The sequence below is a fragment of the Apteryx mantelli genome, chromosome 4 (genome assembly GCF_036417845.1).
Source record: "Apteryx mantelli isolate bAptMan1 chromosome 4, bAptMan1.hap1, whole genome shotgun sequence".
NCBI lineage: Eukaryota > Metazoa > Chordata > Aves > Apterygiformes > Apterygidae > Apteryx > Apteryx mantelli.
The window spans coordinates 86456263-86468654 of record NC_089981.1 but is presented as its reverse complement, the minus strand read 5'-3'; the positions used below and the strand labels follow the sequence as shown (position 1 = coordinate 86468654).

General features: G+C 44.6%; 1 long non-coding RNA gene across 1 annotated transcript; it reads right to left on the bottom strand.

Annotated features, from left to right (window-relative positions):
• Positions 1-6788: 6788 nt before the first annotated feature.
• Positions 6789-11211, bottom strand: LOC106494593 (uncharacterized). Its single transcript, XR_001294333.2, has 3 exons — positions 10957-11211; positions 9625-9917; positions 6789-7024 (listed from the first exon to the last, which is right to left on the bottom strand). It is a non-coding gene; the product is annotated as an uncharacterized lncRNA (long non-coding RNA).
• Between the last annotated feature and the right edge of the window lie 1181 nt (positions 11212-12392).

Genomic DNA, 12392 nt, shown 5'->3' with positions numbered 1-12392 from the left:
CTTATTCAGTCTACTATTATACATGCATGTAAGCCTCATGTGAAAAGCCCATGGATTTTTGGAGCCAAAGAGTAGCACACCCCAATATCAGAAGAAAAAAATTTTAACTGGAGCCCTCCAGAAACTCTTTAAAAAACAACTTTTCCTTATAATATGACAATGTGGTTTTAAGGTCAATTGTTCTCAAGGCCTACCAAATCTAGAAAAAAAATGGCTCCATCAAGTGGGGGTCTCCAGTTCGAAGCCTGGGGGACCAGACCTGCTCTCAAGAACCATAAAACTATCCGTTTCCTCCTCTGCACCAAAAACTGTCAGCACCCCCCGCCCCATGCCGGAGCGCATCTCCACACAGCAGGCAGAAGTGAAAACTAAGAGTGAAAACCAAATGGTCAAGCCCCGGAGGGCCTTTGGCTGGAGCACCACAGGGTCAACAGAGGCCAGGACATGCCTGGGCGATTCACTTCTCTCCACCTGCACGAATTAGTCTGATTACTTAAATCAAATGAAAAAAGCCCTCAATGTCCATTTACTGCTGCTTGCTTATAACTTCCCAGAAACCAGAGCGAGCCCGGTCCCCTGCGAGTGCCCATGTCGAGCTACAAATGGTAATGTTTATCTCAGCCTGGTAACCCCTATGGAAATGTCGAAGTGCCGTATCTTCTCCAGGAATTTCCCCTCTGGTAGTTAGCTCTCCGCTAACGCGAGTTGAGAGCTGTGTCTGAAACACCTGACTGCATCTGATTCTTCCCAGAAAAGCCCTGTGCAAGTAGAACAAACAATTTTCTTCCTAATAAAAGCAAGGCTTTCAAGACTGACAGAGCCAACAAGTTAATCAAGTTTCCTACTAAACAGGAAGTTGTGGGACTGTGGCAGGAGCAACAGATCTGTATTTTGGCTAGAGAAAGAGCGGAGAGGAATAATAGAAATTAACCACTGGGGTTTTTTTGTTTATTTGACAGGAAAATACCCTGCAAATGTACCAGTCTGGGCAATGCACTGTTTGATAAGACTGGCAATAAAATGAAAGCAAACTGAAATGGCTTCAGAAAAGGGAAGGGTAAAGCCACCACACGCATGAGAACTACTCATAATTAAAACACAGTCCCACAATTACTGTTCCTTATGATTGCTACCATGATAATGGTTATTATCATTAATTAAAACATCAGCAATATTTGTACTGTAGCAGTGTTTGGCATTTCTGTCCTGGAACAGGATCCCACTGTGCTACCTGTTGCTCTAACGTGGGACAAAACGAATAGCCCCTGCCCCCAAGGAAGGTTTGTAATATAATATATCCTTTTGCAGGAACTTATGAAGGAGAATAAACTCGCTGCTTGCTCCATTCTCATATGTGTAAGCCAGCTTCCAGTTTTAGGGACGTGCATGTTTTCCTGTCGTCTGTCAGGCAATTAGTCCAGTGCATCTCACAATGGTGGCAATAGACCAAATCAAGAGGAGCAAAAAAAAATACAGACAAAAATGCAGTCATGTCATTTCTGCAGAATATATGACCCCATTTTGCTCCTAGCTACCAAGCAGTACTATGGGATGTTTGATTTCAAGTGAAAATAAGCCCAACCAGCCATTGAGATATATACAAAATGGATGATTCATGATAATTATTACACTGGAATTACTTGACAAAAAAACAGAAGGAAGCTGTTGATTACCAGGCACCTCAAGGAAGATCACAGATAGATATAAATTTTAAAGTCACTGTGAATGTGTGAATTTCCATCTGCAGACTAGCAGGCCCGTGAAAAGAAAAGAAGAAAAACAAACTTATTGTCATTAGATTCAAGATCACTGGAAAAAGTTGAGCATCTACCAGTTGAAAAAGGATGGAAGTCACTGAGTCACAAACTGAGACTATTACATAGGTCGATGAACAGCACTTAGATGTCCTTATGGGCATTGCCCCCTTTATATCCTTAATCCTTTAAATCAATCAAATCCCAAAGGCAGAAGAGACAACAGAGAAAACACATAGATCATATGCTAATTATGATTCTTCAGTTCCTTGTGACTTATCTTTACTCAGAAAAAGCAGTCTTATTGGATCCTCCATAGGCTGAGCAACTTGAAAGTGTAAGTATTTGTTGGATCAAAGTATGCATTACTTCAAAAGCATGAAATGCCTAGATATTGAAGGCAATAAATCTTTCCCTGTAAAATATATGCATATTTAATTTATATGATAAGCTTTATACTGAGATTTTTAGTTTGGCTTCCAACAGACATGAGATGTGTGCAATTATGTTCCCTAAGAGTCTGTCTGTCTGTCCCCTCTCAGTCCCAAAGAAAATAACTGTTGAGCCCATTAGCCAATTTCAACCAATTTTGGCAGAGGGATAGAGGTCTTGAGGGTATTAAGTTCCCATATGTTTTGTGATAATAGGTGGCCAGGTAGGAATGGCAGACTCATTAGCGCATGCCTTGAAGGAATGGCATCAGCACAGACACAGACTCAGAGAATCCAGAAGGACCTCACGAGTGCCCTGACGGACATGGAATAGCAACAGCTTCAGTCAAAATTCAAGTCTAATTAGGCGCTGGCAAATCAAAGCACAAGACAAAAAGCAAACTTTGGTGATCTCCTGCTCGTGAAACCACACATTTCTCCTTCTCTCTTGGTCCTGAAGGCAGCTACCTTGCCTTTAGAGCACCTTCACATCACCATGACAGCTAGCTATTCTCCACTTAGTGCTTTTGTTTCTTTCCATTTAATGGGAGCCCCATTGCATTTTTATGCCTTAACTCTCTGCTCATAACCGTCAGGCTATCTCCTAACATATGGAAACAATTCATTTTCTTTGTCATCGTTTGGATCTGAAACTAGGGTACTCTGAAATGTAACTATACATGAATTTCCCTGAACTAATTACATAATATTTATCCTATTTTCTTTAAAGTAATACTTGCTAGCTAAGAAATGAAGAACTGCATTGCTTATAATAAACTCTGCATGCTACATTGTAATCTAAACTGTACAGTTATATATGGTGAAGAACTAAAAGGTTTGAGTTATTCCCCTTGGCAAACATTTTTTTAAGGATTGCTTAAATAAGCAGTACAGAAACCAGATGTCATTTGGTAAGAGTATCTGAATGACCAAAAATTTGCTGTCTGGGTATTTTTTTTACTTTATAAAAACATGAGAAATTCTTTGGATTTATATCATATTTAGCAGCTGTGAAACAGTGCAAACATCTGTTTGTACCTATAGGGAGCTGACCTACGAGGTCCTCATCTCTTAATCACCAAGCAACAAGCCAGTCTCATATACATAGTTTATTGTTTTCTTTTCAGCTGCCTCTTGCACTTCAAAGTTTTTATACTCTCATGTTCTATTATCGCGGCAAGAGGGACAGTCCATTCATTACAAGCTCAGATCAGTGCAACAACTGATCAAAAATGCCATAAAGCACCATAGACCCAGAAGTGTCCTCAAACACAGTCATAATCAACTTTCAGTATGTCATAAAAAAATTGTTGCTTCTCTTTTTTTCCAGAATTTTTTTTAAGACTTAAAGATCAGAAGAAAAGAAGCTGAAAAGGAGCAAAAGTCTTTTGTTATAGCTGATCCTGCGGTGGGAAGAGGGGCTGACAAGACGCCATGAGGTCTCGTCCACCCTAGTTTTCTTGGCTTCTGCACTTGTCACTTATGGTAGAAAAAAGATTTTTTTTTACACCCACACAGCATCCCCATGACTAGAAAAGTAGGAGAATAAAGCAATTTTGTTGACCATGGCTTACTTTGAAATAAGCTTTGAAATTGGTCTGAAGCACTCTGTTCATGGGTAGTCCTATGGAGACAGTATCTAGAAACAGCTTCTGTTCCCCAACCACATGAAGAGGTACAAATGGTCCCGCTCGCACATCCTCTGTCCGTCCAGGTTCTTCAAGCAGAGATAATTCCCTTCCAAAGAGGTTCACCTGCTATATATATATCTATAGCACCCAGACTAAGTAAGATCCCATCTCCAGTCAGGACTTTTACCATAATACAGGGGAAAAAAAGGAAAGTTGCTCAAGAGGAGCATTTTGGCTTGCTCTTCACAGCATTACACACACACGCACACCATCCTTCAGTGCTTCAGCCAGGAGCAAAATTTTTCAGCCTCTGTGATAATCTCTCCCCTTTTTTCCCTAATGTAATATTGACCTTGGGACCTCGATTTTTATGCGGTGAGAGAAAGGTGCAAACAGCGTGAAAGAAAAGATTTGTGGGCCTTGGACATGAGAGTGGAATCAGCACTCTCAAATATACTGTGAGAGCTTAAACTGTACTCTGAACTAAGTTTGAAAACAAATGGGAAACACTGTATGATTCCATCCCATTACAGTACAAATAAATCATTTCTGGAAATCTAAAACAAATGGCCCAAGCTGAGCTCTATGGATGATCCAAATGTAAAAAAGCTGCTAATTCTAAAAGGCAGATGCAAGTAACCAATTAAATAAGAATGCAGAAAAAAAATAAGGAGCATAACTTGTTTAGCAGGAAGATGTTAAGGCCATAGAAGTGGGTCTTCCAATCACCTTTTTTGGTATTCCTAAGCAAACATTCTTTTTTGCTTACGTTAATATGGAATGTATTATGACAACGTTCTTATGGATATCCATGCCTTTTGTCTATCAGTACTTGCAGATACATTCAAAACAGCTGCAAATATTTTTTAAATTATGTAAAAGTCCCAAACACTTTGAAAAGAATATTAATATCCCTTTAAAACAGCAGTGTATTATATTAAATTAAGGATAGGAATTTAGAGAACAAAAAAATGTTGTTAGCATTAACGTTTTCACTGCTCTCAAATGCAGTCTTCTTAGATAAGGCTTAGTATTATTTTGCTTAAATTTGAAAGAGTTATGATGTTTGCACATTTAGACGACAATGCAGATAATCACACATATAGATTACAAGGAAAGGCTTGTGTGCGCGAAGCTGTTTTTTTCCCAGCTATCTGGAGGGGAAAAAAAAAAAATCACCTCTCCCTACATCTCTTTCCTCCTTTCTATCTGCAGACCATCATAGCTTCAACCCCACTCCTAGTGTACGTGGAGAAGATATTTCTCTTAATGCTACTTCCTCAGTCCTTGTGCAGCCTTAAAAAATAATACCTTGGAGGGATTTTCAGAAGAGATCAGGGGAGGTATCAGTACTTCCAATGAACCTCTCCACCATCTTCTTGCAATGGCCTTCTCACGTCTGTAATGTGGGGTCTGGGGGCACGTGGGGAAGCTATGGGGCATGAGCAGCCCTCTCTGCTTCCTTCTCCAGACGTTTTGGGGGGTGGGAAAGTTACCAAAACTTTGACCTTGCCCAAAGCTCACTGCAAAATTACCGAGGGGCAGTGCCAAATGTCTCTGGTGCTGAGGAGTGGTCTGCCTCCAAGCCCAGGCGCGATTCCCTGCAGGTCCCGGCCAAGGAGAAACCTGCAGATGCAAAAGGGATTGCAACTTGGGAAAGTATTTCCTGGCTTTCAGGCCAGTCATTGCTTTTAGTTTTAAGAGACGCCCAATGTATAACTCAGAGGTAGCATAAACTCTGCAAGCTAGTTCTTTCCTTCCTTTCTTTTGACCATTTCTTTAGTCACAGTGTGTGTAATGACCTTTCCTTTGGTCCAGTGTGTGCAGTTGTCCTTTCACCACCCTCCTCATATCGATAAACAGCTTCACAAGTAACCAGGAGGATGGGGAAAGGAGGAAAGAATAAAGCTGGTTCCATGTGCTGGCTGCTTCGCTGGGGACTTACGGACTATTACAACTTTTCATTTTTTGCCAGGATTAAACAGCTAATAAATATAGATTTTGTGTCCCATAAATAACATTATGTTTGTCATCTCACTCAAAGAATAATCAATAGTGTGTGAAACTTTCCAGTACAATAAAATAAACTCTTGAGTTTACTTTTCCCAGATGTACTGATGAATTCGCTGCTTCATTTTGCCCCTACCAAAAATACCAGTTATAATCTCCCAGCCCACCTCCACTGACTTAGCTGCAGGCAGCTGGGTGCCTTCAAAACTTTTGGATATAAGACTTAGACCTGTCAGCCCCTGGGGTGTCTCTGAAAATTGTGCTTGCTGAGTGCATTTCCCACATGTGTGGAGGCTCTTGCCACTGGGTTGATCAAGGTACAAGCCACAGTCAGAAACTGCCTCCAGCCCTTGGCTGTCTCCTGGTGATAAGTCACTGCTAGGACTTTGTCTTGTAGGAGCAGCACCACTTTCAGATACGACCCTCATAGCACTGTCAGCTCCTGACAGAGACATGAGCTCTCTGCCCAGCCCATGGAGCTACAAAAGCTGGACCATATTGTCTCTTAATTACCTGGACCATGTTATCTCTTAACTATCAGATAATTTTTTGGTGCTCAGAGTGGCCAAATGTCACTGTGGGTTGGTGTCACTCTGGGAAAGGCTGGCAACTGGGGATCTGGTATTGCCCGGTATCTTGTCCTGAGAACACAGAGCGCCTCAGTTATCGGGAAAGTGTCTCAGGTCTATCTGCCATCACTGGATGTCCCATTTCAGAGCAGCCCAGAAGGTCATGGTGCACCACTCCAATTCGGCATGCTTCTCCCAAACCAGTAGCACCCTTGCACCCATCCTCAGGGTGCTGGCTTTCTGCACCTCACTCATCTTTTCTCTATGACTGCTGAGTTCAGTCCCAAAACACTTTCAAAGTGCAACAAAAATCATCATTCTTCAGGAGACAAAACCATTTATTGAAGAACCTAAATTAAAATTTTAGCCACCTCATTTTCCACACCTCTAAGTTTTAGCCAGAACGCCCCATTTTGCTCTGCCTAACACCTTGCAGGAACCCACTGAGATTGAACACTCCCTCAAACCCTCTCAGTAAGCTACCGTCAGCTCCGTAAGCCCCATCAGAGGACTTGCCTTGTCTTTCCGACGCTCAGTGGTGGAAAGGTCTCTGCAGATGGACCTGAGTTGCAGTGATCTTGATGGAGCTGAGCTTCTTTACCACTGGGCAGGGAATCTTATATTCAGTTCTACAAATGAGCCAGAAAGATTTATTTTTAGTTTTAGTTTTTTAGCTACTCAAGTATTTCACTACTTCTGCTCTGCTTGTTTGGATAAAGGCAAAGCAACATATTCAATGCATTAGTTTTTTGCTTTTCATCTCTACCTTCCACCTCATGGGTGGCACTTATCAAATCTGCTTTCACACCTGTATCTAATTTAAAGGTTATAGTCCATCCATTAACCCCTGCTTACACCACCCAAGAGGCAGAGCAGGAATATTAATTTAGTTTGTATCTGGAACTCTGTCCTAAAAGTTAAATATCAAAGAAAAACATACTATTTGTAAATCAATAGAAAGAGCTTATGAACAGGGCTGCTAATTACATATCTCAGCCCAGAGGCACCATTTTTGGAGACCACAAACTCCTGTCCTGCGTTTCCCTCTAGCCGACCTCCTTCACGTGTGTGTAAAACCAGTCCATTAAACTCAGTGCTCCAGCATCAGGATGCTTTTTTGCACTTCGCTCCCAGAGACCCCAGTAAGACCACCCTGGTCTTTCTCCTCCATCTGAATTACTTGCTTTCCTCTGGACATGTCGCTTACGGTCCCTCCCCTCACCGAGGCACGTCGCTCCCACACCCAGCATGCAGTGCCGAGCTCCTCTCCCACTCCCACCAGTAACAACCAGTCTGCAGGCTCCCCCAGAGCGCTCAGCTGCAGGCAAGGCAGACCCACACCCTGGGAGACGCCAAGGCATGACGGGACCCATTGCCAGTGCCCAGCACACAGCCCACTGGAGCTAGGAGTTGAGCTACTGGGAGGAATTGGGATTCACTGCGTTTGCACGTGAACACAGCCCTGCTGCCTGTGCATGTGGTTACCTGGCAATTCCAGCGGACACTTTCGGGATTATAATTCCATTACCAGCTCAGCTACCAGTTTTCGCAACAGGCAACTGCCAACAAAACTCCAGGAGAAACAAAATCCCTTGAAACCCCTGCTCACAATGCTCCAACTCAGAGCTTGGCAGCTTCCTTCCAAAATTAAGTGATTAAAGCAGTTCTAATGAGACATTCATTACCTGCACCTTTTTACTTAAAATAAATATGCAGGGCTCTGCATTACAGGTGCATGCAAAATTGCTTAAATAGACAGCTTTGAAGCACAGTAAAAAAAAAAATAAAGGACATTCTGGCAAAAAGTTCCCCAAATACTTGAAAATATAACTGAATAAATAACTCCCTTTTGGACTGAAATCTGCAGACCTTAGCAGATGTGTCCAAGCTAAACGAAATATCCAGGGAACTGGATCTCCTTTCTGATGAGATATAATGAAGAGCACTGCATTGGCAAGGAGACAGGCTGGAGGAACCTACTGGTCTTTTCCAGCTCCGACTTCCGTGATAGCTAGGAGTTATCCTTAGGCATTGGCCTGATCCATCAATGAAGTTATTTATTGCGAACCCAGGCCCCAGGGCTGCCAAGCCTACATCCATACTGAACTGGAAGCATTCAAATAGCCTCACTGAGTGAATAGGATTATTGGGTACTTACAGTCAAGCACGTGCCTGTGTCTTTGCAAGAGTGGAAGCACTGCAAAGATGACTGTATATTGGGGGGGGGGGGGAGGGAGGGAAATCCTCTTAGGAAAAAGTGGCTTTGGAAAAATATGAGAGTCATTTTTTTAAAGTTTCTTCCGATGTTTTAAAAATACAACCGCGGAGGTGCCAGATTAAACTATTAGTGAAAATACTAAGGCAAATAAAGAAATCACATTCCACAAACCTGCACAGAGGTGTAAAAGGGATATTTTCAATGGTGGATTTTTTTTTGGGGGGGGGGGTGGTTAGGCCAGGCTATAACAGTACCTGCCATTGTATTTGCAAGGCAGGGTGTAAAATCTGCTTAGAGGATTTTTAACTGCAGCACTCTACTTTGCAGTCCTTTCTATTCCTGGGCTCTGCTGCTCCGACGGTGAAGTCCACGGCAAAACCCTTTTCCTCAACAGCAATGGGAGCAGGAGCAGGCCCTGAGTTTGTAAATATTAACTTATTTCAAATGTCAGATTATTTACTCTCCGCTCCTATAACCACCCAGGCCAAATGGACGGGATCCAAGTTTGTTAACAATAGCTCTTGGCTAGGACAAGCTGTAGCAAAGGTTAAATCCTGTTTGCCTGACTCCGGCGTGGAGCCCCATCGACTCGAGCCGCACCAGCAGCTTCGGGAGGGCGACGGGCGCTGGCGGCCAGGCCACAAGCCGCGGGGGGCTCCGGGGGGGACCTACCCCTGTCCTGCAGGATGCTGGCCCCCCGGGGCATCCGGGGCCTCCAGGAGGAGAGCCCGGAGATAGCTGGGGGCTCAGCGCTGGGATGCAGCCAATGCCTCCTGGCAGGACCAGTCATAGCACGACGGCTCAGCCCCGGGGCTTAACTGCTGCCAGTCGGTGTTTGTCGCTGTGTAGACACACGTGTCTGCGTGTGCACATGCGTGTGTGATGCATTGGAGGTGGAAAAGTGTCATATATAAAACATGAGCAATCTAGGCTCTTCTTTGTCAATGTAATGCTAATAAGACAAGTATATTTAGTTGCTATACACAGGAAAACTGAAAATAAGGCCGTTACCTGGTAAAGGATCTTTCTGCACGGTATCTGTTTTGCATTCAGCATGAGCTGCCACATACCCATCTCTGAAGGTTGGGGATAGCCCACAGCATCTCCATGGCGGGGGTTATTGCACTGGTACATGAATGCACGAGGGCCCTGCCGCATGTTCAAACATCTGTAAAAAATCTCTCTCTCTTTTTCTCCATGGGATTTTGTTCCAAGCTGTAACTTGTTGCACAACACCTGGATTGTTCCACGTTACCTCCCTGCTCTATGTTACTTCCACTGCATTATGTGGCCATTGCAAGGCCCTGTTAAGAAAGAAAGCCAAAGAAAGATTTTTAGGGAGGTTTATAAAGGTTAAGAGGGATGGACCTCACTGTTCCCAAGGTACGAGCCAACCCTGTTTGAGAGGTCTGGACTTGCTGGTCCAGACCTTGTTGCCTCCTCGCTGGCCTCACATGCAACAACAGGCAGAGACAAGCAGCCACCAGTTGACTATGAATCTCCAAATGCACACCAGGAAAAAAGTACTGGGTGGCAAGGATGTGGAGAACCATCCCGAAACACCCTTGGCATGGAAGAGGGAGCCGCCTGTGCCGGAAAAAGAGTGACTCTCTGCAGCAAGGTAGGACAGCAGGAACAAACATTGATACCGAATCACTCTGTGGCCCTTTCCCTGTCCATGCAGCATCCTCCCTATCCTCCGGGATGAGAGGAACTCTGCCCAGCCCCGCCAACGCTGCTGTGACAAAACATGCTGAGCCGTAAGGGCACGCAGTGTGCTTTGCCCGACGTGACCCGCACAGATGGCTTAGAAGGAAATGCTTGCAACAGAAAGCCAAGTGGCTCACAGTGCTGTTTAGCAGGGAGCGCTCGTGTCCAGAAACATTCCTCCGTTGATTAGAAAGGTTGACCGAGAGCCAGGGGCGGGTCAGTGATCTCCTTCCTCCGGGCTTCAGCCATTCCCGCCACAACTTGAATCACACCTCGCGGAGACACTCGGGTCGGGCACGGGAAGTTCACGGCTGCAAACTTGCCCGGCGGGGAAGGGGGAAGAGAGAGGGGATGCAGGGGAAGTTCACTAGGGTTCAGCCCGAGCCAGGTCCGGAACAGCGAAGGCCTGATAAAAAGAGAGGATTTGCAATGGAAATGACCCTCAGGGACTCCACACCTCTTCTCCAGCCAGGGCCGCTGCAAGGTGTTGCTCAAACGGAGAGCAAAGAGACGAGCTCTGCTCCGGTGAACTCACAGCCTACGCTAGCTTGAAAACAAATAAATACCTCCTGCTACACCTCGACTTGATCAAAAGTGAAGAATCAAGGTCAGAGCATGCCGTTTCTTACTCACCTCTTCCAGTAACTCTGCTGCAAGTCACCCCACTGATCTCGGAGAGGTTTGCTGTGATGCACACGCTGTGCACTCTGCAATGCCGGAAAGCCTAAACATATCTCTCTAGGCAGCCAGGGTCAAGCCATACCATTTTTGTCCCTGAAGCCAAGAAGGAGAAGATTACACATTTTAGCAGGGAGAAAACCAAGGCAAAAAGAACAAGGGAAGCGTTACTCAAATTATCTCTGCAGCGAGCGGTGGGACCGGAGTCCAATGAACAAAGAGAACAGACGACCAGATGGGACAGATCAAGCCGACCACAAAGCCTCCATCCAGCATTTTTTGACAACTGCCCGAGTCATATGTTCATGAGGATTTTGGAATTACTGGGAAGGGCGTGTGGACTCGGAGCAAGCCTGACCGCCCTCAGAGCTGTGTGGCTGCAGGATCTTTCGGACGCCCCGGATGTTAGCTGGAGTGCCTTTGGTGTGAGACCCAAATCACAGCCTCGTGCTCTGTGAAAGAAAAGAAGCTGGTAGATCATTTAGCTCACCGCCTTGCCAGGGTCCAATCAGCCCTTCTCATACTTTTCATGGTGTTTGGTCCGTCACTAATGAGCCATGGTCTGGGGGGAATTCTTAGGTCATTTATTTTGCATCAGGGTTTATCCTAGCTGTTCATGTCTGCTAGGAGAGGTAGCAAGACTATGGCTAATTAGGAAAGCAGACAGATAACACAAAATAAAGGGCAAGTACAGACGGAGCATGTTTGCACGAAGGACAGGAACAACCGATTCTGTCAGCTGGCCTGTGAACGTTCGCATTCACGAAGGGCAGAAACAGCACATCCCAAACGGACCATCATGCTCTTTGTGCAACGTCTCTATAAAAAACACACTTTGCTCATTTATTTTGTCAGCTGCTCTTTTGATTATTTAGTGCATTCCACAGTGTGCAAGGAAATATGACGGATGACATTCTCTAAAAATAAGGGCGACAGTTTTCAAGAGTGACGAGCAATGGCGAGCGCCCCGCTAGGGATGTGTGTGGACACACAGCACTCCCAAAAAGCCATAGCCCCTCCTGGAAACATGCAGTTAATTCCTGTTAACGAGCGGGGAGCTGCACCTCAGCTAGGCAGAGCTGGCCTCCTTTGGGCTGTTTGCTGCAAGTGGCAATTTCAAGCCCCTCCTCAGCAGAGCCCAGGACTCGACTAACTTCAACTGCAGTCAGTAGTTTTGGCCACCTACAAATGGAGTGGAGAGAATTTAGCCCAATAATATTATTTCATTTTGGCCCAATAATATTATCTATTTTACCCAGTATTACTCTCTTTTTCCTTCTTTTAATTACAAAAAGTTGCCTGACTGTTATCTAGTAACGACTCAAAATGCCTCCTTAACCAGGTTAGAACTTCTGAGTGAAGCACTAAGCAGGGCTTTAGGAGACCTGGGG